Source organism: Oryza sativa, chromosome 3 (assembly GCF_034140825.1).
Source record: "Oryza sativa Japonica Group chromosome 3, ASM3414082v1".
NCBI lineage: Eukaryota > Viridiplantae > Streptophyta > Magnoliopsida > Poales > Poaceae > Oryza > Oryza sativa.
In genome coordinates, this window is record NC_089037.1 from 22,175,911 (window position 1) to 22,198,656 (window position 22,746).

Here is a 22,746-nt window from a genome sequence, read left to right on the forward strand (position 1 = left end):
TATAATGAAATATGTAATCCACAGAAATAATCCAGTCACCAATCCATTTTAAATTTATAGACTTCGATGTAACCTATTTCTTAGATCAACTATGTACAAGATAGAAGGCTAGAAACTTTTGAGATAATATAGCTTATCAAAAAAAAACAGAGAGAAAGCTAGCAATAATACTGTCGACGTTTGATGTCGCGGTTCTGGTATTTACATAGTATGAGGATCGTTGTTAGTAGGATATATGCGAGACTGAGGTAAACGAGACGGAGATAGAGATTTTTATATAGGTTCGGGTCCCTGAATTATCAGGTAATAACCCAACATCCTGTTGGCCGAAACCGGTCGTTGCTCTTTATTCACCATAATCACACCAGTACAATATTTGGGGTAGCCTATCTAACTGTTGTCGACATGGCGGTCTGAAGTTCTGACTCGTAGTCGACAACAGGGTAGTCTTCCTTCTCGAATCCGTGCCCGGCGAGATCAGAGATAGCGCTTCCGTCTCTCCTGACAGTATCCAGAGACACCGTAGGGGACTAGTCGTGCTTATCCCTGAAGTCGATATCCGGCGTCTTGTCTTGGCGTATGTTGGCTTGTATGTTGATCTTGTGTCTTGATCTATTATTCCGTAGATTGTGGTGGGTGTTGATTGAGGTGGTCGTCGATTGTCCGTGTCCCCTCTCCTCCTAGGGGGCCTTGTATTTATTCCCATAGGTGTTCCCTTGTCCAAGTAGAACTAGGAAAAGCAATATGTATATAATCCGAGCAGTCCTTGTCGTTTCCATGTAGAACACTGGTTGTCTTTCCTTATCCGGAACTCCCTTTATATCCGAAGTCAGTTTCCGTATAAGACATGGTATGTGGTGGGTCCTGCCGAGATTTAGTCGACTACTATTAGGTATGTGGTATCCATAACCATGACAGTAGCCCCCGACTTCAATGCAAATGAACGAATTCATATTCTCGACCGCTGACCATGGAGTAACTGTTATCGAGCTCAAGTGACCGTTCTCGGTGAGTTCAGAGATAACGTTAGACTTCCTTTATCAGCCTCGTGCGGGCACCTAAAGGGTTTGTCTTGAGTCAATCTCCGACGTCAACCAAGAAAGTACATAACATACGACTAAGTCTCCCGTCTTGCTGTAATCGAGAATTTGGATTGAAGTCAAAAAGTTTTATCTCGGCGGGTACACCATCTCTTTATTCCGTATTCCTTGTCGAGATCCAGCAACCGTTCTCGAGCGATCGAGAAGGCGTAGAGTCTGCGACGGAGCCTTGTCAACATTTGTCGTACTCGCCTTAGTCGATCTTGGTGTAGAACCATAGAGACATGGAGTTTTCCACAATGTCGAATAGAATTTTCCAGAAATCAATACTCAGAAAAGAATATCAAATAGAAATAGCCCCCGAGCAAACGCTCAAATGGTGACATGTTATAATTTGTATGGAAAACTAAAAATGAATTAAATTTACCGACCAATGTTTTATATATGAGCGTCTTCTCTCTTACCGACTTTGATCAGTCAGTTTGTAGAGTCATACACTCTCCCTAGCCCCCAGCCTTGTCGTCGGAGAATCGTTCTCGGAGGACAAGGCTCTTGGACCCTTGACCTGCCTTGGTTGAACAAGCACTGATCCTAGCCCCCAGCTGTGAAGTTGGAAAACTCAATTTCCGATTACACGGCTTGGTTAATACGCACGGCGAGAACTCTTATACGACCAGATCTTACTTGGTCTTTTGTCTCTACAGGATCCGACAAGGCCTTATCGGCTCTGGGCGTCCCCAGCCGAAGTTCCCTTAGGTTCCTCGGAGGCCTTGTCAAGACGGCGTAAAGGGACAGTAGGATAGGTTTCAACACTAGGTGTCGTCGTGGTAAGGGATCTCTGGGTAAAACACTTAGCATTATTGTGTACCTGATATCAACTTTTGTTGAGGTAGAGGTAATAGGAGAATCGTTACACCTCTGGTCGAGGACCAGGTAGTAGCCCCAACTCGACCACTTGAAGTAAAGGTAGTGGGAGAATCACTACACCACTGGTCGAGGACCAGGTAGTAGTCGTATCTTGACCACTTAAAGTGGAAGTAGTGGGAGAAACGCTACACCGCTGGTCGAGGACCAGGTAGTAGTCGTAAATTGACCACTAGAAGTAAATGTACGAGATATCGCTACGATTAACTGGTTGAGAACCAGTGAGTAGGTGTCTCTCGATCATTTGGAGTCGTGGTACGAGGACCGCTACGCTGTCGGTCGAAGATCAGTCGTAGCTGTTCCTCAACCATCTGAAGTTAAGATGCGAGAGATTGCTACGTTTTACTAGTTCGAGAAATAGCGAGCGAGTAGAATTATCTCTTGAACACCAATGGAAGTTGCGGTGTGAGAGATTGCTACGTACTGGTTCGAGAACCAGCGAGCGAGTAGAATTATCTCTCGAACACCAATGGAAGTTGCGGTGTGAGAGATTGCTACGTACTGGTTCGAGAGCCAGCGAGCGAGTAGAATTATCTCTCGAACACCAATGGAAGTTTCCGGTGCGAGAGATTGCTACGTACTGGTTCGAGAGCCAGTGAGCGAGTAGAATTATCTCTCGAACACCAATGGAAGTTTCGGTGCTAGAGATTGCTACGTACTGGTTCGAGAACTAGTGAGCGAGTAGAATTATCTCTCGAACACCAATGGAAGTTTCGGTGCGAGAGATTGCTACGTACTGGTTCGAGAACTAGTGAGCAAGTAGAATTATCTCTCGAACACCAATGGAAATTGCGGTGCGAGAGATTGCTACGTACTGGTTCGAGAGCCAGCGAGCGAGTAGAATTATCTCTCGAACACCAATGGAAGTTTGCGGTGCGAGAGATTGCTACGTACTGGTTCGAGAACCAGTGAGTGAGTAGAATTATCTCTCGAACACCAATGGAAGTTTCGGTGCGAGAGATTGCTACGTATTGGTTCGAGAACCAGGGAGCAAGTAGAATTATCTCTCGAACACCAATGAAAATTGTGGTGCGAGAGATTGCTATGTACTGGTTCGAGAGCCAGCGAGTGAGTAGAATTATCTCTCGAACACCAATGAAAGTTTGCGGTGCGAGAGATTGCTACATACTGGTTGGAGAACCAGTGAGCGAGTAGAATTATCTCTCGAACACCAATGGAAGTTTCGGTGCGAGAGATTGCTACGTAATGATTCGAGAACCAGGGAGCGAGTAGAATTATATCTCGAACACCAATGTAAGTTGCGGTGCGAGAGATTGCTGTGTACTGGTTCGAGAACCAGCGAGCGAGTAGAATTATCTCTCGAACACCAATGGAAGTGCTAGAGTTGTTTTATTACATGTGTATCTCATGTGGCCAGCATGACTCACATACCCAACTTATAACATATCTGGATGTCCGTTCGCAATCATGTCAGGTGATCAAGCCGACGACGTTCGCGAGGAATTATCCGTTAACAACCTTTTCTCGAGTAGTCCAGCCATGGCCGGTGCTATGAGGTAGGTCGTCGGTCTTCGTTGGTAGGTTGGGCGCGACAACTCCGCATTTATCGAGAATGCTCTCGATAGTGGGATGTACTCGACCACAACCTACTCGAGTGCTCAATTGTTCCTGAAAAATATTTTCTAGAAGGCAAGACATATAGCAGAGAATATCGAGTATGTACTTAAAAAACTGCATGGGTCTTCTAGTATTATCAGGATATAACGAGCAGATTAAATATCAATCATTATGTAAACCGTAAGTAAGCATGATTTATACATAAGAAAATAGAGCGAGCCCCCAGCGTTAAACCGCAGTCGATTTAACATCGGAAACACTCGCACAGCAGATATTGTATAAAAGACATGCTGTAGGTAAACATAATAAATTATAGATCTGACAATATCGTATAGATTGGAAAAAGTAGGTATGATAAATTGGATATAAATTATTGCGTACCTTTGTAGATACATGCCAAATGTATTTACGAAATTAGTAGATTAATTTAAAAAATCAATCCACTAATTACCTTGATTAGCGCGCTGATATGTTCCTGTGTACTTGGGTAAAGTTTCGATTCGTCTCTGAGTACACGACTGTGTATAGAGTCGCTTTGACTTTTCCAGCGTGGCATGTATCTGGTGTCCGTGTGCATGTAGGACCAATACAGGCCGTATACGTACACGATACAGATATTTGGATCAGGCGCATATGAAATCCAACCGACATACATGGATGCATTTGTCTCGGTAGAAATCGATATCGCGCATAGAGGAAGTCGGCCTTCGTATGAATCCAAGGAGTACAGCGCCGTGTAGACCTTAGTCTGAATCAAACCAACACGTCTGTGCCTGCGAGGACATCCGTCAGCTTCCAGAACAGTCCCATATTGGATCGGTCACCAATGCTGCCAGTATCGTTCGTCCTCCACGACGGCGATAATTTCGATCTCGTCGGAAGACATACTCCGGTCGGATTTGATCTTCCCCACAGTGAAGTCGTCGAGTAGTTTATTGTTGGAGAATTCATCTCTTGAACCCATCTCTTCAAAATCCTGAAGCACCAAAATCCTCCTACTTGGCGCGCCACTGTCGATGTTTGATGTCGCAGTTCTGGTATTTGCATAGTATGGGGATCGTTGGTACTAGGATATACGCAAGACTGAGGTAAAAGAGATAGAGATAGAGATTTTTATACAGGTTCGGGCCCCTGAATTGTCAGGTAATAACCCTACACCCTGTTGGCCGAAGCCGGTCGTTGCTCTTTATTTACCATAATCACACCAGTACAATATTTGGGGTAGCCTATCTAACTGTTGTCGACATGGCTGTCTAAAGTTCTGACTCGTAGTCGACAACAGGGTAGTCTTCCTCCTCGAATCCGTGCCCGGCGAGATCAGAGATAGCACTTCCGTCTCTCCTGACAGTATCCGGAGACACCGTAGGGGACTAGCCGTGCTTATCCCTAAAGTCGATATCCGGCGTCTTGTCTTGGCGTATGTTGGCTTGTATGTTGATCTTGTGTCTAGATCTATTGTTCCGTAGATTGTGGTAGGTGTTGATTGAGGTGGTCGTCGATTGTCCGTGTCCCCTCTCCTCCTAGGGGGCCTTGTATTTATACCCATAGGTGTTCCCTTGTCCAAGTAGAACTAGGAAAAGCAATATGGATACAATCCGAGTAGTCCTTGTCGTTTCCATGTAGAACTCTGGTTGTCTTTCCTTATCCGGAACTCCCTCCATATCCGAAGTCAGTTTCCGTATAAGACGTGGTATGTGGTGGGTCCTGCCGAGATTTAGTTGACTACTATTAGGTATGTGGTATCCATAACCATGACAAATACACTAAGTGAGGCCAGTTGTTCTAAAAAAAGTGAGGCCAGTTATAGGTATATTTGTTGGCAACTTTTTGTGCCAAGTCGACAAGCATGATCGCAACACCTAAACGCCTTGCGGTGATATGGAGTCGCCAACCACCTCGATCTAGCCAAAGGGCCAAATCAAGATGGATTTCGTAGAAAAACAGCTAAACCGGCTAACGGAGCCGATTTAGAGATCAAAATCAGCCTCTAGGCCGATTTAGATCGATAAGAGGATAACTACCCGTCTCGTGGGCAAAACGGGACAAACCTACAAAGAAGTGTCGCACTCTCGTAGCGACGGCGGACGATTTACGGCGCAAACCGACAAAGATGGACTAAACTAGGGTAAAATAGAAAAACATGGTAAAAGAACGATTCAAGTATATTGTATTCGGGGGTTTTACAGTGAACCGGCCTTGTCCCTTAAATAAGGGTTGGTCTTGCCCTCTACAGGCCCTTCTCCACGCCCAACTCGGGATAGAAACCAAAGGAAACACGAAACATGCCTTCTCGAGCAATGAAACCCGAGACCCGACGACAATAGACTCTGACTCGGACCCTGCCGGTCTGACCGCCCACATACTTGAGGTCAGACCGGCCCTACTAGCCGGTCAGACCGCCCACACACCTGTGTTCTGACCGTCCCTGTGAAGGAAACCCGTCACTTTCCAAACTTTGGCAATTTTCCCCTATTTCGTCCATAGGTGCCAAATTTGGGTGTAAACACGTGCCCCCCGCCTTTTTGGTGATCATATGTGAACCTAAACGCATAGAATATGTTGTCTCAGGGTGATAATCCAATTACCGGCCATAGGACTTCCTAATCATCTTGTCAAATGCTCGGGAAGTATTTCTTCAAGTATTTCCCATTAATTGATCTCTGAAAACACCGTCTTGAAGTGTCTTCATCTCGTTCAAAGTCTTCAAACGCTCGTGATGACATCTTCAAAAATTGCTTCCCATCAAGGTCGTATAATCTTCAACCGACAACTCGTCTTACTTGAAATACCGAAGAGAGCCAAGATTTACCTCAACTGGCGAAACGGCAATTTCAACAATGTTTTATTACTCGACTTGGCTTATCCATTAGCCTGAGAGTAAGAACTTAACAACTTAATATCATAAGATTGACCAATGAAATCTAAAGCCCAACCTCCGAACGGCTATGATTTGATAATAGGATTCAATACAGCGATAGGCGCTAATTGAACATTGCCGATCCGTTAACAAGCTTCACTCCCTCTATAACATTTGAAACAATCATCAATTACTTTCGGCCAATGAAACCCCACTCTCCTAAGCAACCAATTTATCTTACGGGCCGATTGATGAATTTCACAAATCCCTTCATGTACTACTCTCCTAGCAACTTTAGATTGATCATTATCCAAGTAATACTACATTTATTTTTCGGCGATATAATATTTGAGCGCTTGCCGCCGAATCTTCCGATCAATCCCAAGACTAGGATCATTGAAATATTCTATTCAAAGTGATTCTCCAATCTATTTCTTACTTATGGGCACAAATGTCCGAATTCACAATTAATCCGGTCTTTAAATCAATTGTAACGTGCCCCCCAGCTCTCTGCCCAGGATCGGTCAGACCAGACACGCAATGCCGGTCAGACCTCACTGTCTACCCGGTCAGACTGGCCATGCAGAGCCGGTCAGACCGGCCGTGCAATGCCGGTCAGACCACCTCTGTCTATGACTTTGCCAATTTCGTCCAAACTTTTGAAATCAAGCATCGGCCTTTAGTATATAATTTTTCTTCACATAATAGCCAGATGCTTGGTGTATCAAATTATTGGACCGAAATTCCTTCTCTCTAGACATATGAAAAAATATAACATCCAACTAACATGTCTAGTTGAATACTAATTCAAATGGCTTTTGAAACAATAATCATCATGGCATCAAAACACTTAGCCAATTCAATAATGAATCACCAAAGTCATATGCCTCACAGACATGAATTCCAATAAACTACAAATGTAAGTAATCGGCTTGAGCATGTATGCAAAATATTAACAATGCCAATGTTTCTAAAGAAAACAACTCTAGAATAAATCATCACATTGACCATTGACATTAGCCGAATTACTAATAAGCAAAACTTCCATGGTACAATAATTATAAAATCTATATCTTATATGGTGATCCATAAAAACACATACAATTTGACTTTAAATAAATATCAAAGACTCATAAGCCAAATCATACTTCAAACAAATTATATGCCAACCTACCAATTTCACTACTTAGAACTGGTATTTGCAACATGTATGTATAATATCAATTTGATAAGCAAACACATGTGCTAGATAGTAAGCAATGTTCTAACATGACATAGGTAAATAATATGATGATGAACACAATAAACCCATACCTTGCCTTAGCATCCAACAAAATGCGGCTCAAAGATGTGATGTTGTATCCATCGCTGTTCATCTTCTCTTGGTTTCTTCACGAGCATAGTAATGTCTTGCCCCCCAAGCAAAATCGGCTTTCTCGACTGCACGATTTTGAAGGCAAGACGAACACCGCACCAACATCCATAGCATCATGTGAAGGAGACTTATCTCTAATGACCGATGATTCTTCTCTCATCAAATTGGATTTATCACTACTACTATGGGAAATCACCGGTCTCTTAACTTTTACTTCTTTAGGTCTCCATACTTGCCTAGGTGCTGTTTGAGGCTCTAAATTATTGCATGTCTTGTTCTCCGCATCTTCGGCCTCCTTTTCTTTTTGACCTATGGCCCGAAGACGCTGTAGCCTCCTCTTTTGAGAGCGAGATAAGCCATAAGGTATCCACTTCGGCTGTGGTTGTTTTCCAGGAGCTAAGCAATGATTCTTGATATTTTTTGTCGAAGTGGAAGCTCATGTATTGCTTTCAATTTTCCCACTCTTCTCTAATGCCCCTCGGTCAGACCGGCCTCTAGGCCCGGTCAGACCGGCCATAAGCCGTCGGTCAGACCGGCCAGTAAGGTCGGTCAGGCCGGCCGTAGACTGGCGATTAGACCGGCCAGCTGTCTCGGTTAGACCACCAATTTTGACAGTCACGGCGTCGGCTTCGATCTCCTTTGCTTGCGTGGTTTCCACCGCATCTCCAGTAGGTACATGAACATCTTGAGACTCCTCTTTGATAGCAACGACCTCCGGAGTTTTGGCTTCTTTCCTCACCCACACCTTTTACACTTTTTTCACCTTTGATCCACCGGACCGATTCTTTTGTGGGAAACGGTCTTGTCTTGGGTTAGATGAATGATTTGACACTGTCCTAGGTGATTCCTTCCATCCTTGATAATACGGCATAGGTGGTTGAGGCATCCATAGCATATAATACATAAAAGGATAACCATATAGTGACATTGAATATGGATACCATGGCATCACAACCGGAGGTTTGTATGGAGTTGGTATAGTTGATGGCTCCGATTGCTTTGATGTTTGACCAAATCTCTTCCTACGAGATGATCTTGGTCTTTTTGAATCACTAATTTGATTATCAAATCGCTGACCGGCTAATCCTTTCTTGAACTTAGCGATAAGCATCTCAAAAGTGAGCTTCGGCTTTTTGGTCTTTTGGGAACTAGATTGTCGCGACCGAGAAAATTGCCTTTTCCCGAACGCTAGTGTATTAATCCCCGTCCCAGGAAAAGCCGGGGTACACCACACAAACATGATATAAAAGACACATCTTTATTATATCGATAATATTTACATTATTACAAAGGCGCTTCAGGCCTGACAATCAAAAATAAACAGCAGCGGACTAGCGGGCCTACGGCTCCATCTTCACAGGCGCTCAACTGGGGTATAAGCCAGGACTCCACCTAAGACTTCTTCTCCAAAGCTTCTCTTACTGAAGGGGGGAAAGATTGAGCAAGAATGAGTACAACCACAGTACTCAGCAAGTCACACCGGAGATGCATAATTAATGCAAGGGGGTACAAGGGGATAATAATATCGGGGTTAAGTTTTGCAGTAAACAGCATTTAAAAGTCACTTAGTTGCCCAAAGCCATTTTATAAAGGCGATCCTAGAGCTACACAGTATTATTAATCAAGGCCGTGAACCCACACGAACCTGCCTTAACCCAAGGCCTACGATGATTCAGACCGAACTGGCAACCCGACCCTGGGTCCCAGCTCGTCCCAAGCCAACCCAGGCCAACCATTCCACATTTTAGTTATTAAGCAGGTTTTAAGAATTTAAAACACTAACTTGGGTACATTGCTAGGCTTGCCCATAACCGAGGGCGCGGCTATTCGAATAGGTTATACTCTGATCAGAGGTGTACATCTTTACCCACAAGACACGTCTTCCTCACGTGCAACCACGTGCCACATACCACCACGGCATATGGACGGAAGACATGACATAGTTTCCAACCCATCCTAGCCATAGACAAGAGTACCGACCCAACCTACCTACGGCCGGAACCCCCAGACAGGCAGGCAGAATTGAGCCCCTAGCAGCAGGACACCAGCCCTGTGCCATGACATCTCGACTACCGGGCCGCAGCCCGTGTAGCCTTCATTTGTCCTAGAGATGTCCATCGACCCCCGGCTTCATCCATCTCCATCCGTGTACTTTTGTTTATAACCAGACTGAGCCACAAACTAAGCCTTACCCACTAGACATGTGGAAGTACGGTAGTGCTTTGCAACAGAGGCCCGAAGACCGGTCCTTAGGTGGCCGAGGTGCTACTAACAAAACCATGCACCCCGAGCCCAGCCTAAAACCATTTTGAGGGTTTTGAATAGAGGGGGAGGTATGCATCCAATTCCACAATAATCTAACCATTCCATAATGTCCAAGTGATATGAATATTCCCAAAGTCTAGAGTTATGAAACCACCTAATGTTGCCTAATTAATCAGCGAAGCATCTACCTAAATTCATACTAGTGGAACCATGAATAGAGTGCCCACTAGTTGGGGTTTTGTTTATTCTAGGGTGAACAAGGTAATAATAACAATAGCAATAATAATAAGGTCATAACAAAGGTAAATAGGCATGGCTAAATAAAACAGTGATAACGCAGGAATTTAAATAAAGCGATAATGCATTAATTTAAATCAAAATAATTTTATAAACTGGGATTCAATATGCTCAAGGATGATGTGACTTGCCTTGCTCAGAGAGAACGGCCTTCCGAACCTTCGGCAACGACCGCAAACCACGCTTCGGGAACCTCCGGAACGACAGAAGCTACGCGAAGCACACAAGCAAAGCTACAAGCCTATAAAGAAGCAATAACAATACATAAAAAGAAAGCACACGGTTCTTTAGGTTATAACAAACATTAGGAGACTTGAACGGGTCGATTCAGAGTTCGTATGACCAAGATATGATCATCCGAAGTTTAATGCTGTTATATGGAGATTTGCGGATTATTATAATTAGGCTTTGCAACCATAAAACATATGTAAGCGCTAGCCTGGAAAAGACAGGAAGGCTGCGCCATTGACATGCGGACCCCACATGTCAACCTAAAGGACCGCGGTAGACCGGGTACACAGAGACGGTCCACGGGTCGACGGAAGCGGACCCCGTGTGTCAACCGAGGCGAGTGGCCGACAAACGGACTCCACTAGACACCACACGGGTTGCACACGTGGAAACCACGCGGCTACCGAGCGGACACACTAACACGGTCACCACACGCACAAGCGAACGACTGCCGACACCGATACACGGGTACCGGGGCCGACAACCGCACAACGGGCACGGGCGACACCTAAAGGACGAGGACGGGGCAGCGAGGGAGAGGGATCCTTACCACCACGCGACGAGGCGTGGGAACGACAACGACGAACGGGCGAGGCGGAGACGGACGGCGAGGGAACGACTTCGGCGGCGATCCTTGGACGAAGGCGAGACGCGGCCGGCACAAGGCTTGACGACGCGGAGGCGAGGACGAAGACGACGACGGGGCTGCAGCGGCACACTTGACGGACGCGGACGAGACGGACGAGAATGGCTTGACGGAGGGACGAACGCCATGACGACCGGGAACGACGAGAGGACGACGACCGGAACCGGCGAGGAGGCGACGAGGGCAGCCGGCGGCAGCTGCACGGAGACGAGGACGGCGCGGAACACGCCGCTGCGATGCCGACGACGGAGGCGGCGCCGCGAGACGACGAGCCGGCGAGGATGAACGGGCGGCCGAAGGGACGTCGGCGACGATGAGGATGGAGAGGCCAGCACGGGCGACGGCGTTCCGGCGAAACAAAGGAGCAGCTGGAGGAGAGGACAACGCGGCGACGTCGATCGGTGTACCGGCGACGTACAGGAGCCGGCCGGAGGCGGGGAGATACTGGACGCCGACGAGGAGGCCACTCCGGCAAGCTTCGGGCGAGGAGGAGGTGATGCCGGGGATGAGGGCAGCGTCGCGGAGCCGAGGGAGGTGGCGACGACGACGGCTGCCGCACCGACGAGGGACAGTAGCCGGCTGGAGGGAGTACAGTGGCACCAATGCCACTGGTTGCCGGCGGGGGCACCGTTCCGGCGAGTTTCCGGCGAGGAGACGGTGAGACCGGTGAAGGGGACGGTGTTGCAGAGCCGAGGAAGGCGACGGCACGGCCGGACGGCGCGCGGGCGAGGCGGGAGAGGCGGCTGGAGGCGGCCGGCGGCACGGGAGAGAGAGGAGGACGGCGGGGAGAGGTGGGGAGGCCACGGGAGAGCGCGGGAGGGGGCTAAAACGAGAGAACGGGGCGAGGGGGTTCCATTTTATAGGAGAGGAGAGGGAGCCGGCCATGGGGGAGGTCGGAACGGCGGTGGAAAAGGCGGCCGGCGGCCATGGAAGTTGGCCGGAGTTGGCGCGGGCGTTCCCGGCGATTGGGGGCACGATTCAAGGGGGAAATTGGGGGCAATTGAAGAGGATTCAATGGGGATTAAAACCCCCCAATTAATTTGGAAAGAGCCGGCTTGAATCGCGTGGATTTAGGGGAGGAAACGACGCTAGGTTTCACGGGAGAGAGAAGAGAGAGAGGATGCCGGGCGGGAGGAGGACGACGACCTGGCGCGTGGGCCCCACGCGGGCGCGCGGCGTCAGCGCGCGTGCGACGCGCGTGCACGCGGGAAGGAGGGGCGGCTCGGGCAGGGGGCGGCTTGGGCCGGGCGGCCGGCCCAGGAAGAGAGGAGGGAGAGGCGGCCCGGGGGAGAGAGGGAGGAGGAGGGAGTGGGCCGGGAGGGGGAGGAGAGGCCCGGGAGAGAGAGGGGAAAGAGAGGGAGGAGAGGGAGACTTTGGGCTGGGCCAAGAGAGAGAGGGAGGACTTTGGGCCAGACTTGGCCCAAAGGAGGAAGGAGGATTATTTTTAGGTTTTTCTTTTTAATAAACTTTGATAATTGTTTTTTTTGCTTAATAATTATTTCTGGTGCTCTGAAAATTCAAGTAAAATTTGAGGGCTCCTTTTAGACCAAGGAGAATTTAACAAAAATTCTCCGGGCCACATTTGAATTTTTCTTGTACGTATTTTAGTGTTTGCCAATTTCTTTTCGAATTTTAATTAATTCTATTATTCCTTTTAGCGAATGATTTTTATTTCGGGATGAATTTATCAGGACGTGACATAGATGACTCATCCTTTGCAACTTTATGATCTTCGGCCTTCGTATTTTTGATCCTATTCTTGGGCCGAGGATCCCCAAATAACACTTTTCCCTTTCTTTTTGTCAACATCAATAGAACTAACAGGAAGAGGATCACTAACAATTCCGGTCTTAGGAATAGATGTAACCGAAATAGTTTCACAAGTGACCGATGAAGTATCAATCGGTCTTTGCTCCATCAAGCTTGCATCTTTGAAATAATCATGAAACTCATGCTCCATTCATGACCATGTAGAAATTGAACTAGGAGCAAGTAAACTATACCATGTAGATGCAAAGTTTGACAAGGAAAGGGGAAACAACTTCAACTTAAGCAAATCATCACTACCAGCCTTACCACATTGTTCAATAAATTGGCCGATATGCTCTATTGTTGTTATAGCATCCTCACCTGTGAATTTCGTGAAGTTGGACACTTCAAATCTTTGCGGGTATGGAACTGAATCTACATGTTCAGGATACGGCCTTTGATATGTATGTATGGCAACTTTGGATTCTATTTCACTACTATCCCGCAAGACATTGTTATCATCTTTTCCAACATCCACATGACCGATTTGTGACTCGGTCTTAGGTGACAATGCTATTTCACTTTCGCATGTGATACAATCCGAACCATCATTTAGTTCGGCTATATCTTCAATGGCATTATTCTGTAAGCTAGCAATACAATCCGAACCATTACTTGATTCGACTATTCCATTATTGTCTAAACTAGTAACACAATCCGAACCAACACTTGGTTCGGCTATATTGGTTATTGCGTTATCATCCAAACTAGTAAGACAATCTGAATCAACATTTGGTTCGGCTATACTCGTTACGGCATCATTGCACAAATTATTACCACGATCCGAACCATCGCTTGGTTCGGCTATACATGATATTGCACTATCATCTAAGGTGGCATTTAAACTATTGTCATCCACTCGGCTTTCCTGAGCCAGAGCTTCATGCAACACATGATCAACATCAAGAAATATCTAGCCATTCAATTTCTCTTTAAAAGAATCAAGCAATCCATCATATGCAATGTTGGCCAAATCTTTGTCAGTTATTTTCTAATTGAAACATCGGTTTTTAACATCTCTTAACCTTTCAATATAATCAGCAACAAATTCATTGTATTTATGCCTAACCGATGTTAAATCAGACAACTTAAGATCAGTTTCATTAGTGTGAAAATAATCATGAAATTTTTGTTCTAATTGAGCCCAAGTATCAATAGAATTTGCCGGTAAAGAAGTAAGCCATATCAAAGCAGTACCGGACAAAGATAAAGAAAACAAGCGCAACTTACATGTATTCATACTACTAGCCCTACCACATTGCGCTAAGAATTGATCTACATGCTCGTATGTAGTCCTACTATACTCACCACTAAATTTGGTAAATTCAGGAATTTTATAATTAGGAGGATATGGGACAACGTCATAAAAATCAGAATACGGCTTTTGGTTCTCCCTAGCACGATTCCTTACCTCCATGATTTCAGGCCTTGGTGGATTTGGTGGCCTAAAGAGCGGTTGTTGTGGCACAATATTGTTATATTGGCCATACCTAGTATCGTGAGAATATCCTCCATTAGGATCATTGTAAGTATTAGGGACATGTGGAGTAGCATGACTAACAGTATTAACAGGTGATGAATAATAATTAAAATCAGTACTGCTAGTCGTGGTATGAAAACCTGGAGAAATTCCTAGGGAACCGGTCTGACCGACTATAGATAGCCCGTCTGACCGGCCCATGGCCCGGTCTGACCGGAGGTCAGTGGTGCGGTCAGGCTAGCCATAGGAGGCCTGATCTAGCCAGGATAGGGTACGGTCTGACCGGCTATGGTGGGCACGGTCTGACCGGCATAGTACATGGTCTGACCGGCCATGTTGGACATGGTCTGACCGACATAGGGTGCGGTTAGACCGGTGTCACGACTGGTCATACCGTCAGTTCGACTTTGCATATAGCCGATTCCTATGTAATCGGCTGTATAAACACCCATTGACCCCCCCCCCATATCATTATAAGCATATTGTATAGGAGCAAAACTAGAAGTAGCATATGAATCTACACAACGATCATTAACCTTTTGAATAGCAAAGTATGGGTTGGGCGAATCGGAGGTTACCTTTGGTGAAAGTTTTCTCTCATGACGCCTTGATCGGTCCTAATGTATTGTGTAGTAGTATTGTTGAACCCGTTCCCGCTTGTCATAGTTGATGAAGAAAATCCTTGATTAATTTCGGCCATATAGCTCATAGCCAAAATATTTGACCGAATAAATTAATATACGGTCATAAATTTTCCTTGTATGCTACTGTACTCGGCAAAAGTATTTGATTTATTTGGTAATCAACCGAGTAGACTTAGCAAAATTTGGAAACTAATCTAAAGTTTCACAGTGTAACCGATACAAATTGAATCGGTTTTTGTCTCTTTTTTTTTAATGTGAACAGTAATAGATCGGCTTGAATAGCCTGATCTTTTCTAACCCGTGTACAGTAAGCTTTGGTCAATCAAATCTTTCTGTTGCCGTGTGGAACAAAAAGGAAACAATGTTGCTAATCCGGCTGCTGCTCCCTGTGTGAACAGGGTTTAACGTCTAGCCGTGATCAAACAGAACAATTAAGCTTAAGCTTGAAGACAAAACCAATGTCGGCGACAATAATAATTACAGTGTAGGTTAATTCCGGCTGTTTAGCCGAAACTAATTCGATGATTCGACGAAACAGTAATTATTAGATTAAACGAAATTCGGCCGTGATATGGCCGATTAGATCGTTCCCCAGTGGAATCGCCAAAAATCGTGTTGGCAACTTTCTGTGACAAGTCAACAAGCACGATCGTAACACCTAAACGCCTTGCGGTGATATGGAGTCGCCAACCACCTCGATCTAGCCAAAGGGCCAAATCAAGATGGATTTCGTAGAAAAACAGGTAAACCGGCTAACGGAGCCGATTTGGATATCAAAATCAGCCTCTAGGCCGATTTAGATCGATAAGAGGATAACTACCCGTCTCGTGGGCAAAACGGAAGGTTTTCAAGACAAACCTATAAAGAAGTGTCGCACTCCCGCAGCGGCGGCGGACGGTTTACGGCGCAAACCGACAAAGATGGACTAAACTAGGGTAAAATAGAAAAACATGGTAAAAGAACGATTCAAGTAGATTGTATTCGGGGGTTTTATAATGAACCGGCCTTGTCCCTTAAATAGGGGTTGGTCTTGCCCTCTACAGGCCCTTCTCCATGCCCAACTCGGGATAGAAACCAAAGAAAACACGAAACATGCCTTCCCGAGCAATAAAACCCGAGACCCGACGAAAACAGACTCGGACACGGACCCTGCCGGTCTGACCGCCCACATACCTGCGGTCAGACCGGCCCTACTAGCCGGTCAGACCGCCCACACACCTGTGGTCTGACCGGCCCTGTGAAGAAAACCCGTCACTTTCTAAACTTTGGTAATTTTCCCCTATTTCGTCCATAGGTGCCAAATTTGTGTGTAAACAATATTATCCATATATACTATTTCCATTCAACCGTTTAAATTCATGTTTGTTTTCCATGTCTTCACATCATATCATACGTTCTAAAAACTGACCTAAAATTATTGACAATTGTCTAAGTATGCTTCTAAAATTATTTCAAATATTTGAGTGGTTTTATAGAGTATCATTGAAGTTTGGGTATTACTTATAGGGTGTTTGCATGTTTCAATTGTTTTAAAAAATATTATTGTGCATACATGAAAGATCGAGGGTGCATGGTCAACAGCGGCGGCACCAGCTGGAGGGCACGGCGGTGATATGAGGCGAGAGGGAGGAGAGGTGAGCTTTTTTCCGAGAAGATATGTAATGGAAACACTATCTCTAGTGCAAACATAGAAACCACACTTGGATGCAAAACGTAGGTTCCAGATATGTCCACGTCACCACAGAATGAAATGTTCAAAAAACACCCCGCCTAATTCCAAACTTTAGCATCTCAGCCCCCAAATTGTCCCACAGCACATCTTCTCCGATTCAGAAGGGATCCATCCCCAAATCCATCCCCAAACTCAACTCTCTGCTGCGGCACGACGGTGGGGTTGGGGGAGGGGTGGTGCGGCGGCGGCACGGCGGTGGGGTGGGGTGGGGCACCGGCGGTGGTCGGCAGCAGCGCCACCTTTCCACGTGATTCACGGCAACACGAATCAACCCCCATGCTGCTCCGGTGACGTCGAGGCATCTGCGAACGGCGGCCTCGATTCGCCGATTGCTCCTCCAGCATCCACTGAATTAAGGTCATTCTCTCTTCTTGATCCCTGCTATAGTTCGTGTATGTTCTTCCGTGGAATGTGCTTGGTTTGAACAATTTGGGGGCTGAGATGAACTAGGGTTTTGATGCCACCAACACTGACAACTGCAGATGAACTAGAGTTAGTATTCCGTCGGTGTTCTTGTAGAGACAGCTACAGCTTCCTCTTCTTGTTGTTCTTCTTGTCCTTCCCTCCACTTGGGCCTGGCCCCTCATCGATTGGCCAACAAAAGGTAGTAATGGTGTCCCTCCATTACTGCTGTTCTGTAAGGTTATGATGAGCTACCCACTGATGTGGAGCAACCGGCGGCGTCTGCAGCTGTTACTGTTGTGTTATTCATCGATGGGAGGATCGTGCGTAGAATTGATGTTGCTGCTGCCGGCCTGCCGTCGTGCTTTATGTTCTCCATTATCTTGCATATTGCATTAGAATGATGGTGAGATGTGGGTCTGGGGTCTGGGGTTCAGTACAAAGTTCGATCAACGGCGTTCATGGGTGCCAGCTTATTTTAGTGACATACCTTTGTCAGGATTGTTAAGGACCACCTCAAGGTCAGAGAGTGCCAATTCATTCTTTTCTCGTCTAATTGGGCGGAAGCTTGCTTTGGTGGAGTTTTGGCTCAGGTTTGATGCTGCACTAGAAGAACAAAGACATAAGGAACTAGAAGAAGATAACATTACGCTCCACACAATCCGCAATTTGAAGACAGAATGGGTGATAGAGAAGCATGCAAGTGAGTTCTTCACACATGAGGTATTTAGCATAATTCAGAAAGAGGTGCTAGCTGCCAGGGACCGTTGCCTTATTGACAATGTGCAACAAGAGGGCTAGGTCAAAATCATTGATATCATTGAAGAATCCAGGAAGCCAAGAGTTGTGCGTTATGATAGACAGACAATGGTTGCAACGTGCACATGTATGCTATTTGAAACTCATGGTATACCATGTCGTCATCTAATTCCAGTCCTAAGAAGTGCCCAGCTAAGTGAACTGCCGAGATACTATTTATTAGAAAGGTTTAGGAAGGACTGCAAGAAGACACATGTGTTCGATGCAGATGGTATCTTGTTGGAAGAAAACACAAGCAACAGTAATGATCCTGTGATGCAAAAAATGCTTTCAGAAGCATGCAACCAAATGGAGAAGCTTATCCTACAAGCTAAGCAATCAGCAGCAGCTATGCAACTTTTGAGGGATGAACTAGTTGTGCTTGGTGATAAATTAAATGAGATGGTTCCTGAAAAAGAGCTTAGCCAAATTGAGGAATTTGAATCATATCTTGGATGTAGCATTCCAAGTCAAATTGAAATCCACCCGCCAAATGACACTCGTTCCAGGGGTCGGATAAAGAGAATTAAAGGGCACAATGACAAGGAGAAAAAGCAAAACAAGAAGATAAAGAAAAAAGAGAGAGTACCACAAAGGTGCAAGAAGTGCAAACAAGTCGTGCTGCACGATTCGCGCAACTGTCCTAACAAAGAACCACAACAGTGATGCAAGGTTCTATACATCATGCTTCCTTAACTATCAGTCATCTTATAATAGTTGTCATACAATTTCCTGGAAGAAGTTAGCGTTTCTCTGTAAAAGATTGTGTGTTGTCATCCAAAATTCAACTAACGGTGTATCGTAAAGTCTATAGTGTGCCAAGAACATTCTGGTTCTAATGGACATACTGTAGATTTCCTTGGAACAAAGTAGCAATTCATGTAAAAGATAATAGGTGGCCATATAATATTTAACTAACAGTAGGTAGTGAACACATGTTGAAATATAATTAGTTGGGACCATTGTGAGGTAATAACATTTTTAGTATTGTCGTCGTGAGTCTAATTAATAATATAAATCGCAAATGTACAATTGTCCTGTTAGCTGATGTGGTCCCTTGCATTTTTGCATGGGTTCTTATTTATAGCTCTTTAAGTTTTTGACTGTATGATTTGGGACCTAGTGTTATCAACTTGGAACAAAGTATAAAAAAATATGGGAAGGATTCGAGGTGGGCAAGTGGGCATGTAATATACAGCGGGATGTGTAGGAAGCACAATCATTTTGGATTGCATTTTCAGTTTGGAATGGTTAAGAATTACATATGGAAAATATTTAAATATATTGCGACAAGTTCGGCTCATATACAAATGTATATTGCGACAAGGACATTTTGGACAGCTAATATTCAGCTTGAAATGGTTAAGAGTACATATGGGAAGACAGGAAAAAAATATTAGAACAACCATTGTGTTCCAGGAACATTTTGTTATCTTAGTTTGGTCCGTAGTGTGAATAAAACTTTGTATGTATCTATGCTCACCAGTATATATGTCCTTAACAATTTTTTATCTATGCTCACAAGTATATATGTCCTTCTTAACAATTTTTTTCACTATGCAGTTTGCTGGGTGCAGGTTTTTTTTTGCTGAGAGCAGCTGGCGAGAATTCTTTTGCTGAGAGTAGTTTTTTGTTCAAAGTAGAGCCACTGCCATCATCCAGTGCACACGTGTGTGATCTATTAATAGATTTTAGCCATTTAATAGCAAGGTTGCATTTTGATTAGACAACACCTTGAAGGGGATAACTAATATTTGTGCACAAGTGTTGTAACTTATGAATGTTATTACCTGCCAAAACTCTGTGGGATCTAAATTGTGTCAGCAGAAGACATCTGAATATCAGACCATGTCGGTATACATTGATGGACTAGGTTGACTCTGCCAATTGTTTGTGGCCACAATCTGGACCTATGATTTTCTAGGAAAATCCTAAATATACTTGAACTGGATAAATTTTCTGTGTGCTGTATTTTTCTACTTGAACTAGTAATTTTCTGCACCTGTGTTCCCACAAACCGGTGTGCTGCATTTGCACACCATGGTCATGAAAGTTTTTCGTGTCTCTATAACAATATATTCATGTTGAGTTTCTTCAGAATTAAGTTCCCTGAATGTTCAGATGTCAATTTTTTTTCATGAAGGTATATATCTGTTCACCCTCGTCCATATATGTGGTCTGTGTATGTGGTGAGGGAGATGCCATTTTCCACCCTAGGCACGATTTCCTGTTGTCATGTGCATAAGGTAGATTATATTCACTTCAGTCTGCTCTGCAGTGTCCATTGTCCACTTGAAATTCAGCAAAACCTTGTTCTTGTGCTCATTTTTGAATTAAGGAAGGGAAGAACGATAACTCTCACTGCCGTGCATTGTCGTGGATTGCCGTCGAGTTCTGCTCGTGCGCGGGCTGTCATTGAGATGCAAAAGCAGTGCAAGTCAAGTTGGAAGAAGCAGAGGCATTTTACACATTGTGTAATATTGTCATTTCAGTATATAGACAAATTGATTACAAACTAACTCTTATATGAATTTTCTTTTTAAATCCTAATAGCATGATAAGTGCTATGCATTGTCTTGATGAAGTTCTTCATCTCCTCCAATTCCTGCAGCACCTCCTCTAGATTGTCACCTTCAATCATCTTAGTTAGCACCTCCTATGTATTCTCACAATGGTCGTCAGTTTTGAAGTGCTGAACCCCAGACCCACAGGATTATTGTCTGTTGCATGTTGCTCTCCTCTCAAGCTTTTCCAATGGACTGCAGATTGGGATAGCACCAAATATTAATATAAATTTAGGGATAGCACCAAATATTAATATAAATTTAATTTCCTCAGTTCAAATCATTCTCATTAGTACATTACCCGTTGTGTGGGTCATAATAAAACCCACTAACAGATATACTAGAAAGTATTGCTCTTTACTTCTCTACAAGTAGCATAAAAAAATTCAGAATAATGATAGGTGTTAAAATTCAGTACTGTACTAGAATAACTCAGTAAGAGCATCACCAAGAGTATCCCAAAATTTTGTTTATGGGAATCTTAAATAAAATTTAAGGTGTTAAAATATTGAGCCCTCCAAGAGATTGGCTAAAATTGACTCCCTAAATCTAAAAAGTGGTCCCTCTACAAAACTACCAACTGAAATCTGTTTCAGGCTCTCCCTCCTGTGAGATTATCACGCTCGCCCGTGTGACCATTGATCGCGGGAACCACTTGGTGGTCACCTCCCTGTCACCCCTCTCCACGCAGTAGCACGTCAGCAAATCTGATCCTGCAAACAATCAAGCAGAACCACTACAAGTAGCAGCATCAGCAAAGTCCCTAATTACCAACCAGAACCAACAACATCGTACCATTTTCAACAATAGCAGATCAGTAGCGTCAACTCAGATCAGCAAACGTCGTTCAAAAAAAAATTCAGATCGGCAACAGCATGGCAATTAGCAATAGCATGGCAAGCAACAAGCAGCAGATCACAACTAGCAGCAGGTCAGTAGCATCAACAACAGCACATCATCAGCAACACCAACATCAACTTTCAACACCACCACCGGCACCAACAACATTATTCAGTACCAACTGTAGAATTCGTAGTAGCAGATTAGCAGCGCCAAAACTAGCAAGCACTAGCAGATACCTTCGCTCATCTCCATCATCGAGAGACCAATCCCGATTTGAGGAGAAACCAACTCGGGCCGATGGAAGTTCGCCTGGCTGTAGTGGAGATGGTGCCGCTGCCGCCGCCAGAGCAGGAACTATCGACGCCGAGAAAGCTCTAGGCAGCGGCGCGCGCGTGAGATGTGGGCACCTGTAGGACACCTCGATGCGACGGCGAACAACCTCGTGATGAACCCCCTGTCGAGAACACTTCACGTGCGCGTGGGAATTCGCACGACGGCACGAGAGAGGGAGATTGGGAGCGAGCGCCTCTCCCTACTTGTGGAGAACGAAAAATTCGGTTTTTGAACTATTGGGCGCTTGGCTAGGGATTCTGTTGGACTGGGTTTTTGAACGAAAATCTCCAAATTTCAGGATAACCATATACAGATATTGTTGGTGATGCTCTAAGGAACTAAAGATACAAAATCATCGAGAGTACAATGCAGCAGCCACAACAACTCAGTTCTCGGAGCATTTCTCTTGGCAATTAAGAGAACAGCAGCAGCTCCAGCCTTGACTGCTAAGGAGGAAAGGGATTTGGAGGTCTTCAGAGAGGCTCACCGCAGGATCGATGGGGAAGAGGAAGACCAGATTCAAGCTCATGAGCCGCCTCTGCCTCCACCGTTGTGTCTCCTCACTCAACTATTCGACTGGCCCGAGCTCGTCGTCGCTCTATCAATCTCCACGCGCCGTGCAGCCTCCCCCCTCCTCCATGGATCTGGTTTGGATCTAGACCATTTGGTGTTGAAGTGGAGATGTAGCAACGTGAGAAAAGAGGAAATTTAAAGGATGTATATGAAATTGTACACAGCATGGTGCGGGGGGCATTTCATAAAATGTAACGTGGGGACGGTTGGGCTGGCAAGGCTTCATCAGGCTGCACATTTTGGATCCAATGGTCCACGATTGAGTTTGCAAGTTTTCATATAGGTTGCAGTTTCCACTACATATTTTCTCCTTTTTTCCTGTCACATGTGATTTTAGTAAGAGGGATCACAGGTA

The 22,746-nt window shown here is 45.1% G+C and overlaps 3 long non-coding RNA genes across 3 annotated transcripts; 2 read left to right on the forward strand and 1 right to left on the reverse strand.

Moving 5' to 3' along the window:
- Window positions 1-16,977: 16,977 nt before the first annotated feature.
- LOC4333324 (uncharacterized) lies at window positions 16,978-20,033 on the forward strand. The gene is made up of 2 exons (XR_010740176.1): window positions 16,978-17,235; window positions 19,642-20,033. It is a non-coding gene; the product is annotated as an uncharacterized lncRNA (long non-coding RNA).
- A 182-nt stretch (window positions 20,034-20,215) lies between these two features.
- On the forward strand, window positions 20,216-20,716 carry LOC136355790 (uncharacterized). Its single transcript, XR_010740177.1, has 2 exons — window positions 20,216-20,324; window positions 20,417-20,716. It is a non-coding gene; the product is annotated as an uncharacterized lncRNA (long non-coding RNA).
- LOC107280485 (uncharacterized) lies at window positions 20,522-22,458 on the reverse strand. Its single transcript, XR_001544825.3, has 2 exons — window positions 22,306-22,458; window positions 20,522-20,837 (listed from the first exon to the last, which is right to left on the reverse strand). It is a non-coding gene; the product is annotated as an uncharacterized lncRNA (long non-coding RNA).
- Between the last annotated feature and the right edge of the window lie 288 nt (window positions 22,459-22,746).